At 37.6% G+C, this 12,116-nt stretch overlaps 1 pseudogene; it reads right to left on the reverse strand.

Annotated features, from left to right (window-relative positions):
- Nucleotides 1-457: 457 nt before the first annotated feature.
- LOC149773097 (uncharacterized) lies at nucleotides 458-3,496 on the reverse strand (annotated as a pseudogene).
- Nucleotides 3,497-12,116: the final 8,620 nt, after the last annotated feature.

Genomic DNA, 12,116 nt, shown 5'->3' on the forward strand with positions numbered 1-12,116 from the left:
CTAATAAACCATAAACTGTATTATTTGTGATGAAGTGTGTGTGAGAGGATATCAACATTAAGGAGGAAAGTAAGAATTTGAGCATAACGAATAACACTGAAAACGATTTTGTTGATGCATGCCACATAAGTGACATTTGTATTGAAAATAATAATATATTCATATGATCTAACATGCATAAGGTTATTTACAAAATTACTTTAACATAGTATGTGATAAACTACAAAGTTTAAATTCAGACCTGAATGTAAATTTGTGACCATCAAACCAAAAAACAATCCATTTGGGAGCTGAGACCGTTAAATTCAGACCTGAATGTAAATTTGTGACCATCAAACCAAAACACAATCCATTTGGGAGCTGAGACCGTCATAACACAGGAACCATGCAAGTCACCCACTTTGCATGGGGCCTGTGCAGCCAAAAATGGACCGTGGTCCGCATCAACCATGCCTTTCTCAGTCTGCTCCCCGACATTTGTGACTCCCAAGTGAGAATGATAGAAGTGCCAACTGTGAAGATTGCACATAGTGAACAACTATCAATGCTGTTATATTCACGTTGGAGTTATATTGTTCTTGACTTCAGCCGTGGTTCCATCGTGTGTACTTTTCCTGTCATATTTATCAGCAGTGAACTCACTTGCTATTCTGATGTAATTATACAGTGTGTTCAGGTCTGTAAACGCATTAGACCTGAAATGGAAAGAAACGTTTGCGCGAGTATTTATGTGACATGAAAATAATTTGATATAACATTTCTATATATAATGTAGGGATGAGTGGTGAACCTTATATTTAACCAGGTTATGATTATGATGGAAAATGTACTTGAAGGTGGATTTTAAACAAAATGTAGCTAAGAACAGCCGATACCTCTTTGTGTGCTAACTTAATTGAAAACCGAAATAAATTAGAGGTTGGAGTGACGTTTAGAACATCTGATATATCGTTTGAAAGCATCCGATTTCCATCGCCCTGATTGACGAATCTGACTATCGGACAAGCCCTGCGCCGCAGCAGTTGTTGCTGCTCCGATTCTAAAGCTATGACTCTTGAAGCATTTTGGATCAAATCTGCAGAACTGCAGAGCGAGTTTGAGCTGTGCATTGAATTCTGCCCGAGTTATAGGTGTGTTTGAAAGATACTAAAATATTGGGCCTGGACCCGTACCTCGCTTTTGGATGTATCGCTGGAGATTTGAGACCGGACACACTGCAGTATTATTGTTATTTTATTTAATTTTTAAAGTGAACTTCTGACCCTGGCTGTGTTTGAAGGTGTTAAATATCAGAGTGATGGAATGGTGATCAAGAGCCAATGATCAATGTGCAACAGATTAGGGTTATGGAGGCTAAGGGACTGCACTGTGATCTCCCAAAATATCAGGAAGGCATGGAATGCCAAGGAAAACAGCTCGAAATAGGAGCTGTTTGTACCAAGAAGGTATAGTGCACGTTGTAGCATGGATAAGTTTTTCTAACATACACTTATCAATTGGCAGTCTCGCATCACAAGTGGCATGCTTGCATCAGTTTCTGTATTAGAAAAGAGTTTGTAGGGTCTGCAAAATTACTGATTTTGTGTACAAACCCAATGGCAGATACATGAGGATATCGTTGCTGAGGCATAGTGCTTGTTAACCAGATAAGAGATGAAAAGTGCCAAATTAGTCTGAGAGACTGGGATTGAGGTTTCCAAGGTATATTCTGCAGTGAAAGCTCGATATAAGTTCCAGTTGCGTCCGTAGGCTGCTTTTGACATTCGTGTCAAGGTACTATCCAGTAGCGTATCAAGTGTGTTTATTAGTGAATCAAGTTGGGAAGTGCCGGTATGGACACTGGTTCTGGGTCCGCATGTGGAGCCATGGTCTGGAATCTGTACACCTGCAATCGAGAAAGAGCGTCAGCCAGAACATTTTCTTTCCCGGGATGTGACAGGTTTGGAATAGTATGTTGTATCTGAGGCATGCAAGGACCAGATTTCGGACAAGGAACATAATGGAAGGGTTCTTTGAGGTTTGCTTATTTACAATATCAACCAATCCCTTGTTGTCAGTGTGAAAGTAAACGCAATTGTTTGCACGTTGAGGGGCCCAAATTTTGATGGCTAGAACAATTGGATACAGCTCAAGGACTGTGATATCTAGCGCTCGCCATTCCTTATTCCATGTGCCATAGAACCATTTGCTGCCTAGTACACCGACATATCCAACTGTGCTTGATGCATCAGTGTGCAAATGAATGGCATCAGAGTCCAGCCAGCGATCAGGGAGGAATAACGATTTACCATTGAATTCTCTTAGGAATGTGTACCACAGATGCAGATCAGCCCGAACTTCCCTCGCAATGCGTATGAAGTGATGTGGTTTTGACACACCCACTATCAGATCAATCAACTTCTCAAGAAAGCTCTAATTGGCAGGACAACTGCACACGCGAAATTGGGTGTACCAATTATGGATTGGAGATTATGGAGCGTCAGTTTTGTTTTTTGTTGGCAGAGTGTTATCAGACTGTAGCAGTTCTGGAGTTTATCTATGGGAAGTCTTACCTCCATCTTGATTGTATCCAGTTCATAGCCCAAAAAGGTCAATGTTGTATTGGGAAGAAATGTTTTTCCTCAGACATGGGAACCCCAATATCTGCACAAAGAATTAAGAATTGGTCTAATTTCTCCTTACGGGTGTTATAGTTTGATTCCAACAGCAGAAAGTCATCTAAAACATGTACCATGTGGCCAATGCCCAATTTGTGTCCTGCCACCCACTGTAATGCAGTGCTTAAATATTCAAAGATTTCGCAACTAGATCTACAGCCCATGGGAAGGCACTTGTCATAATAATATAGGTTATTCCAAGAGAGGCCAAACATATGATACTGAATCGGGCAGAGTGAAACAATTCTGAAGGCATTAGCTGTCAGTTTTTGCCATAACACAACCTCTACCAAGTTTTTTAATGATTGCAATAGCATGTTCTACAGTTTGATATTGAACAACACATTTTTCCGGAGATATACCATCATTTATAGAAGAACCCTGAGGATGTGATAAATGGTGAATGATGTGAAAAGTACCAGGTGTTTTCTTTGGAACCAAGCCAAGTGGTGATATCTGAAATAGCGAGAAATCTAGAAAGGCCATGCAAACCTGCCAGCCTCAAGTTCTTTGTCTATTTTGTCTTGCACCATCTGTGGATCTTGTATGGCTGACCTTAGATTATGTGATTGAATAGGGGATAGAGAACCCTTGTGCCCCACTTTAAATCCAAATATAAATCCATGTATCAAAATTTGTATCATGGCAGTGTTGTACCCTTTAAATCAATGTTGTAACCTTTCAGCTTTAACAGGAGTAGGAAGTTTACTGTTTTCGCAGGTCCCCTTTTCCTTGCTGGCTGTGTTGTAGGGAGTTTGATGTAGGTCATTGGGACTGAGTAGGTTTGTAGCCACCACGAAAGGGCTGTATGCTGTCAGTTCTAGCTTGTTTTGGGGCATATTTTGGCAACAATTTGAATGGGTGTTGAATGGGCAGTTTGCATTTGCTGAAGGGATGGGCTTCCAAGCAATCGAAACAATTATGCTGGTATTTACAGGCTAGCCTTGCTGAACACTGTAGACCCCTATGGTAGTTAAAGCAGGCCCCTTTTGGAGGATTTGATTTTTAGACTGAGGATGGTAATGTGGCAGTGCTGATGGCCGCACTGTCGCCAATGCTGTCCAGAACAGATCGCATGTAAAGTTCAAGGTGGGTGGATCCCCATTTTGCCTCTCCCCTCTCTATCATGCGCTGAAACTGCTCATTGCAGTATCTCCAATGAGCCCTGCGCTCAGACAACTTCATGACCATTTCTATGTGGTGAGATAACACTGTGCTCAACCTGGCGGATTTCATGCATATTATTGTAGCAAATCTGTTCCATGCTGTCAACCACTGATTGATCGAGAGAGGGGACTTCCTGGCCATGGGGACTAGGTTAAATTCAGATGTGTTTGATGTGATATTGCACTGTAATCTATATGTATTGTCCATGGATGTCAAAAGGAGAGTTTGAAAATCTATGTATGTCCCAGCCCAAATCTGCTGCTTAATTTTATCAGTTATAGAGGCAGTTATATCAATTGATGTGCTTACAAAGTTGGACTGACTGTGTGTATCTAATATATTAATAGGTGCTAATAAATCACTCAGAGTACCTATACCTGCATGAGAGAGTCCAGTTAAGGTGAGGTATTCTATGCAATGCTTCCCCCGACGGACTTTTCAACATTGCCTTATGTTTGGACTCTTGAGGAGGCAGATGGCCCTTGCTCTGTTTCCTGCGACAACATGGCAGGCTGTTGTGGACGAGTGGTCCCATGCAGCATCTCCAAGATGTGGTCCAGCTTTCTGTCCACTTGAGCGATGATCACAGGTGTAATCTGCTGTACCACTTGCTGTGCTATCCGGTCAACGGTAGCTTGGTCAACTGTATCTGCATGTGATGCTCCAGCTCCATGCTGCTGTTTTTGGCGATCAACTGCTCTAATCCTTGAACCAGATGACTGAACCCTCTTTACAGCCTGTTTAACCCCTGTTGATGTTTTGCGCTTGGGTGGCATGATCTGGTTAAGTTAGAAAAAATAATGTATTAAACATAATATTAAATGGTAAGAAACAAGTAATATGGACTACCTTGTATGGTCCTATGCACAAGGCATGTCATTACTTAATGAAAAAAGCACAAACAAATTGTCATTAGCAAACCAATGCATGTAAGGTTACCTGAAATAATTTCTTCATTGGTAGACACATATACACACACACACACACACACACATATATATATATATATATATATATATATATATATATATATATATATATATATATATATATATATATATATATATATACAAACCCTTTGTCCTTAGCAAAATGGCCTTTGTATAGAAGGTGGTGGTCTGGTATGCAACCGGACCTGTTATCAGGCCAACAGTCTGATGCAAAAGTGCAAAAGAAAAAGAGGACAGGTACGGGACCTGATGTGTTATCTCCCAAAGTGAGCAGATAACAAAAGACATTGAAACATGTTCCAGGAAGCCACTCATAAAGGACCCCCTGTGAAATAATTAATAATTAAGAACAAGGATATCTTGGTATATAGTCATTAAACTTGGGGGTGGGGGCAACAAAATAATTATGGGGAAACCCTATTATGTAGACCAGAGTGGCTTGTCAGGAACAAGTCCCAAAAGGATCAGGTACCGGACCTGACCCAGTGCCTCCACAATGGCAGACACTAAGGTTGTTTACGAAAAACAAAGGAACAGGTACGGGACCTGGCCTGATATCTCCCTTTGTGGGCAGATACAAATGAAATTGAAAGCAAAATTAGTACAAGAGCTAACCTAGCCTAGTTATCGTTGAATGACTGTGCGTTATTTTATAACATGCATTGAGAAGAGCTCCCCGAAGTGACTTATAAAGGTGCCACTGTCCTTTAGGGGACAAATGAATGACATCTGAGCGAAATTTCCTCCCTCACACGAGGCCTATCGAAGGCAAATTTGCTATTATGGTCCCAAAATGTTAAATAAGGATAAGCAGACACTTCCGATCTCACAATATCGTTGACCTCCTTTGCTAAGTGACAATACATCTCCTTATAGTTTTTATCGGCTGCTTCATTGTTATGGTTTAGTATTCCCGCGACCCCAACTTGGTGTAACGTTGCCGGGATTCTAGGCATAAGCTGACAGAATGATCTGTTTAACCTTATATTTCTTATGTAAAAGCGTATCCAATACGACCATCTTATGTGCAGTTACCTCTGGCGATGTCTCTGCGTTTACATCGTTGTCCCCAATCAGGAGAATTACAATATCGGGGCTTCTTAAGCGGACTTCATTCATATCAAGGCGAAAAAACTTGTCGATTGTGCGCCCTCCGATACCCTTCATGTTTACATTACAAACTTCCGTTACATTAAAAGACGGAACTAGTCTAAGATCCTTCCCGGATCTCAAATACCGATCTATCCATTTACAAAGTGAATGGTCTGTAATAAGTGTTTTTGTCATTGTCTTTCCAAAAAGTAGACGATGGCCATGTACATAAAGGAATTTCTACTAACTTTCTTCTTTCCAAAGTGCGAGCAAGAAAATGATCCTCACAATTATGAGAAATAATTGTGCAAAAAAACAGGAACAATTAAAAGGATCGAAAGGAAAAAGAAAAAAAAAATGTAAAATTTATGCTCTCTAAATATACTACCCGTATCTCCAAGAATTCTTTGCAAGTGACGCTAAGGATGCTGACCCATATATTCATACCCCTTAACTATCTTCCATTGGCTGAACGAGTCATGTAACCTCATTCCTGGGTTCGGCTGCCCCCCCCCCCGGACAATATTGCTTTGTTTCCATTGCATAACAAGACCCGTTCACCCCTCATCACAAATATCCTTGCGCTAGCGCAAATAGCTTTCTTTCTTTAAAATATATCTAAACCAGCTTCTGCATCTCTTTGAAAACAATTTCGTAACTATTTCCTATCCAAGTAAATCTGCTTTGCTAATGTGATTATCCTGCCATGAATACAAAAAAAAACATACTTCTTGGCAATTTGTTCTGGTATCATCCAAAAACATATTGCGATGAGTCCTTGCTAAACAGTTGCTCAAAGAGATATCTGTAGTAGCCCGAGGAACATTTAACATAGTCGCACAGACTGATTAATTAAGCTAAGAATAGAAGTGCCTGAGAGTTCAACATGTAGAATAGACAGATCTTTTATATGTCGTGGAATTAGCAACAAAATTCACTGAGAATGGAAATATAAACGAATGTGTTTACATAAGGATGCGAACCGTTAAACATGAAATATTTTAATCGAATTAATCATTTTCGTGCAATTTTAGAACTATAGTGGGTTCAATCCCTGGCCGAGTCATACCCAACAAATATCTTTAAGCTAACTGTCTTTAAATGTGAGATTATGACTAGCCTGTGTTTTTCTCTGAATGAGATGAGATCAAATGTACCCTGAAGCTGCGTAATGTAAGAGTTCGGTTTGGAGAAATATCATAATGAACATTATGGATGAACATTGCGGTGACAATATTACTATTAAATTGGGAATTAGTTTCAAGCATTATACTGCTTACAATTCTACTATATTCTAGCTATATTAATATTGCATTGAATCTTGTTGCAGATTCAGGAGAATTTTGCCAGCCATGTATTGGACAGACTGACAATACAATATCCCAAGTAGAAATAGGGAGCTCAAACAGATCTTTGCCCCATACAGCAGTGCAGAAACATGAATCCAGAAAAACTAAAAGATTAAAGTACGATAATTCCATAAGTTCGCAAAACCATTCTGACCACACAGAAAGCTTAAGGAATCATGATAGAGAAAATGTACCTTTACGACCTTTGCTTCACGCATTGCACACCACAAAATGTCAAACAAGAAACAGTACAATTAGTTGTGACTTGAGGAGTAACAAGAGTAGCTCTGAACAAGATATTCGAGAAGTTGTACGAGAAGATAATTCTGCAGCAAAACTCCAAGAAGACCCATACTGCGCCATTGATGAAGTAATATTGACGATAGACCTCTCTCTCTCTCTCTCTCTCTCTCATATATATATATATCTGTTTTCGTTTATTTATCTTAGAAGTTTAATTATTGTGCAAGTCTTGACTTGCAATAGCTGTTGATTTCAGAACAAAATTATTTGTTTGCGTGTCATAACGTTTGATCTCAAATGTTTCCTCCTAGTGTTCTTAAATCGTATATCAAATGATTCCTTTCACAATTGTTTAAGTAATAGGACATTTCGGTATGGTGCATATTTTTACTATGTCTACTGATCATGGAATATTTCTCAGCACAATACCGAAGGAAGGTTTTGCAAGGAAACTATCCAGACCTATATGTGAAAGTTTGTAAGAACATGTTGACCTTCTTTTCGTCACAGTAACTTGACAGGTGTTACTCTATTGAGGGAATTGAAAAGGTTGTTAAATTCGTTTTGCGATTTGAAAGTTGGCAGTGTTTGTTACTATGTCTTACAAAGAAAAGAGAAAACCCAGCATTACAAACATTTATTGTGCTTTTTTATCAAAACAATATTTCGTGTGTAAATTTACAAAGACTAAAAACTTCATAACGTTCTAGACTTCCTGCGTTTTATATATCATATAAACATAGACAACAATCACGTAATCAGTTAAACATAATCAATATACCATTGAGATGCAGAGGAAACTAATGTTTCTGAACAATTATCAAATCGTTCTGCACGACTTCAAATAAACACTATAGTTTGAATGCTAGAACAAACGCTTAAAATTTATAATAGTATGAGTATGAATACTTTCCGAAGATATTTATCGTATTCCATGAAGTCGGCAGAATAAACTATTAATTCACAGATTTAATTAATGTCATTAACAGATTATCCTGATTAGTAGACAAAACTTTTTAACAGAAATAGAACAATCGGCGACATTCCATACTCACAACACACACTGGAATAAAAATGTAACTTCACACATTCGACATGGAAGTAGTGGCTAGTTTTGATACTTATCATTATTATGCTGTTATAGCTTATCAGTAATTAATTACAAATTTACAAGGAACAAAATTTCAAAATCTAGAATTCGAAAAGACATATTGTATATAATTTCAAAATCTAGAATTCGAAAAAGACATATTGTATATACCTGAAACGAGGAGAAGAGAACTCTCTGGAGGGCAGACACAATTATTCCTCAATCTTCCTCCTAAGAGCCGATTACATAGCTCTCCTTGTCTGGGATGTGCTGAACCTTACAAAAAGGACATAACGAAACCGCCAGGATGCTAGTACTCGGCACATTCATAAATATTTGAATAAGGCACGTTATCCATGACATAGCTTTTGGTTCTCTTTACGTTGCATATCCTAGCCCATGGACTTGTAAAAGGGGGGACGGAAGAAAGTCGGCTGGCTGATTTTCCGTACATTAACAAATGTTACATGTCCCTGATTTACATAGATAAGGAAAAAGAAGAAATGCAGAACAGTCGGCTCACAATCTTGTATCAGTTTGCACTGAAAGAAGCAACTCTCGAAGGTTAAAATGTACATTCTACATGAAAACGTTTAGAAAGTTCAATCTTCGCAACATGAGAAAAGGAGCACAATGTTCAACCAAACTAAGCTATGCAAGCATAAATGTCCTCTAGACTAACAGTTATCGCACCTTTTATCACATGTAATTTACTAGGATAATACAGAAGTCAGTTTAAGATAGATGACACGGGGTGATTTAGTTATGAATTAGCTAACAGTCTTTATGTTTCGACCCAGTACGCAATGTAGATGCATGACGTTTCACCTCATTCGGCAAATTTTCCCCTATAAACCTTTCATCCAGCTCAGGGATATCCAACATAGTAATTACTCTGTTATTTCCTTGGCTTCTCTGCAACAATAAAAATATATTCCCTCATATCCTTTCTCTTCAGGATGTTATGTCAGTCAACGATCACAGCATGGACAACCTATTTGAAAACCATTCACACCAAACTGGAAGGACTGCTGAACACGTATTATATGACTATGCCCGTTCTGTAGAAATATGTCATACTGAGACTCCAGCGGTACATGTAATAGATGAAACCTATATAACCCCAATCAGTGATTTGCTTCGTCCGTCTGACATGTTTCAGGAAGAAACCTATATTACCCCAATCAGTGATCATCCCCATCCTGCTGAACATCGTGAAAACGTGGAAACTGATGCGCTTGGAACACGTCAAACATATATAGCACCAATAAATGATTTTGCGAATCCTGATGATATATATGACGTTGAAAGAAATGACGATAATGAAAGAGACACATCTTATATAACTCCAATTACTGGGTAATAGTATACATTCGTGAATTACTGCACAATACATAATTGAATCAGACGACGCATACATGAACGAGAACCACGGTGGCTCAATGGTTTCCGTGCCAGAATCAAGACTGCAAAAGTGCATGTTTGAATCCTACCATCTAACCAGACTGTGTCAGCTACTCTGGCGTGTTCATGGGCAAAGTACTTTAATCTATTTGCGTCGGCACTAACTAATTTACTTGAAGTGCTTTGCCATACAACAACAATCAAACCAAACCAAACCAAAATCATCCAAAATATAATTCCAAAAGTTTCATTAAAATTAAAAGGAACATTATGTTTGGCGCTATCTTTATATTAATCATCATTTCATAGTTGTAGACAATTGTCGTAATTTCAACAAGATCAGTATATACGATATACGTTACTAAATTGGAATTAAGTGTATTTTGTCATAATTTCGATTTAAAATTTAGAACGCGACATGACTAGGTGTCACCTGATTATGTATATCTATTATGTATGCTTAATTTTTGTCCGTGATAACGGGCTGGATATCTGACACGTGCTATGATTATAAGTGGTAGACAATAGGTTTACACGAAGTATTAAACTTTCCTATCTTGAACAACATGAAATGATTGAATCAGACATTTTTTTTAATGTAAATATGAGCACTTGTTTCCTTATGTTCCAATTGGACAAATGCAATCTATAATGACATTGAGATTCTATATTCTACACCTGAAAAACATCGTCCTTACAGGATCAATCCTTTCAAAGAAGAATGTTTGAAAAAAGAAATACAATACCTACTGGAGGAGGATTTTATATAAACACGTAAAAGCTATTGGAGTTCTTCATATATTCTTGTGCTTATATTAGATGATACATTCTGCACGTGTACTACTCACTAGAGAAATTTCAACAGTGCCACCAAAACGGATACATTGTAAATGGCAAGAAGAGATAATTACATTGAGACAATTGGAAATATAACATATGTCACCACGTTTCGCATTTTAATAGGATTCTGACATATTCATCTCACGGCAAGAGCAAACGAAATTTATGCATTTTCAAATCCGGATGGACTTATATAAATATAATGGATTTAATGACATAAAGCATAATGTGGTACCATTTGGTATGAAAAATTATCAGGCAACATTTCAGCGTTTAATGAACATGACGACATCTGGACAAGAGACATGTGAGTAACATGTACATCGATGACGTAATCATCTACAGCTATAACTGGAAAGATAACTTCGAAAAAATTAGGAAATTCTTTTATCGCAGCAAAGATGCAGATCTGCAACTAATTTATGTAAATCTAGTTTTCCCGTGTTTATGTCACATATTTATGACTTGTTATTAGAAAAGGACAGGTTAAACCTTTGGATGGTAAAGCCAAGATTATATCTGAATTCCCTGGTGCTTATTATGAATAAGCAGCTGATGCCAATTTTTTGATAGTCTTTTCTATTATCATCGACGTTTTTCTTCAAATTTATCTTTAATTGCCGAGCTTGTGACAACTTTTTAATTAGGATATCTAAGTTGCATTGGTCCGACAAGTGTCAGGAATCTTTTCACAAACAAACGGCAATACGTTAAGGTGCGACGCTTTTTCAGCCCCAAATAGGCAAACCATTATTTTAGCTCCTACTTAAAGTAAATTATGAAAAATGTTCTGTTCTTGCAATAAATATAGGCGTTGGTGAAGTATTATTCAGGAATCTTTAAATTTATGTGGTTCATCCAATGTGCTATTTTTTTTACAAAATTAAACATTCACCAGAGCAATTACTTTACAAACGAGAACGAATGTTTAGCTTGATATTGTCGTTGCACCATTTCAAGTGTTTGTTTAGCTGCTCTGATTATTGTATTCAGTGATCACGACACCTAACGTCGTTACTTTCATTAACAAAATGAGAAACAAAAATCAAATATTGTTGAGTTTGAATTTCATGCTATAGGAATACAACCTTGAAATTAGGCACAGCAAGCGAAATGATGTGATCGAAGTGCAATTTCACGTGTATACATGTACCATATTATTTTTTTGTGTAATTAAACTGGTTTTTATTAATAAGATTTATTTTTATATTATTTTAATTATTATTGTAGTATGTACGTAAAAATATATTTATGCTGTAAATCTTTATTTTTAATTGGGGAGGTGTTATATATGTATATAATGCATGCTTCGTTTTTGTCCTTA

This window comes from Sinohyriopsis cumingii, unplaced genomic scaffold (assembly GCF_028554795.1).
Source record: "Sinohyriopsis cumingii isolate HCF-2022 unplaced genomic scaffold, ASM2855479v2 utg000898l, whole genome shotgun sequence".
NCBI classification, from domain to species: Eukaryota; Metazoa; Mollusca; class Bivalvia; order Unionida; family Unionidae; genus Sinohyriopsis; species Sinohyriopsis cumingii.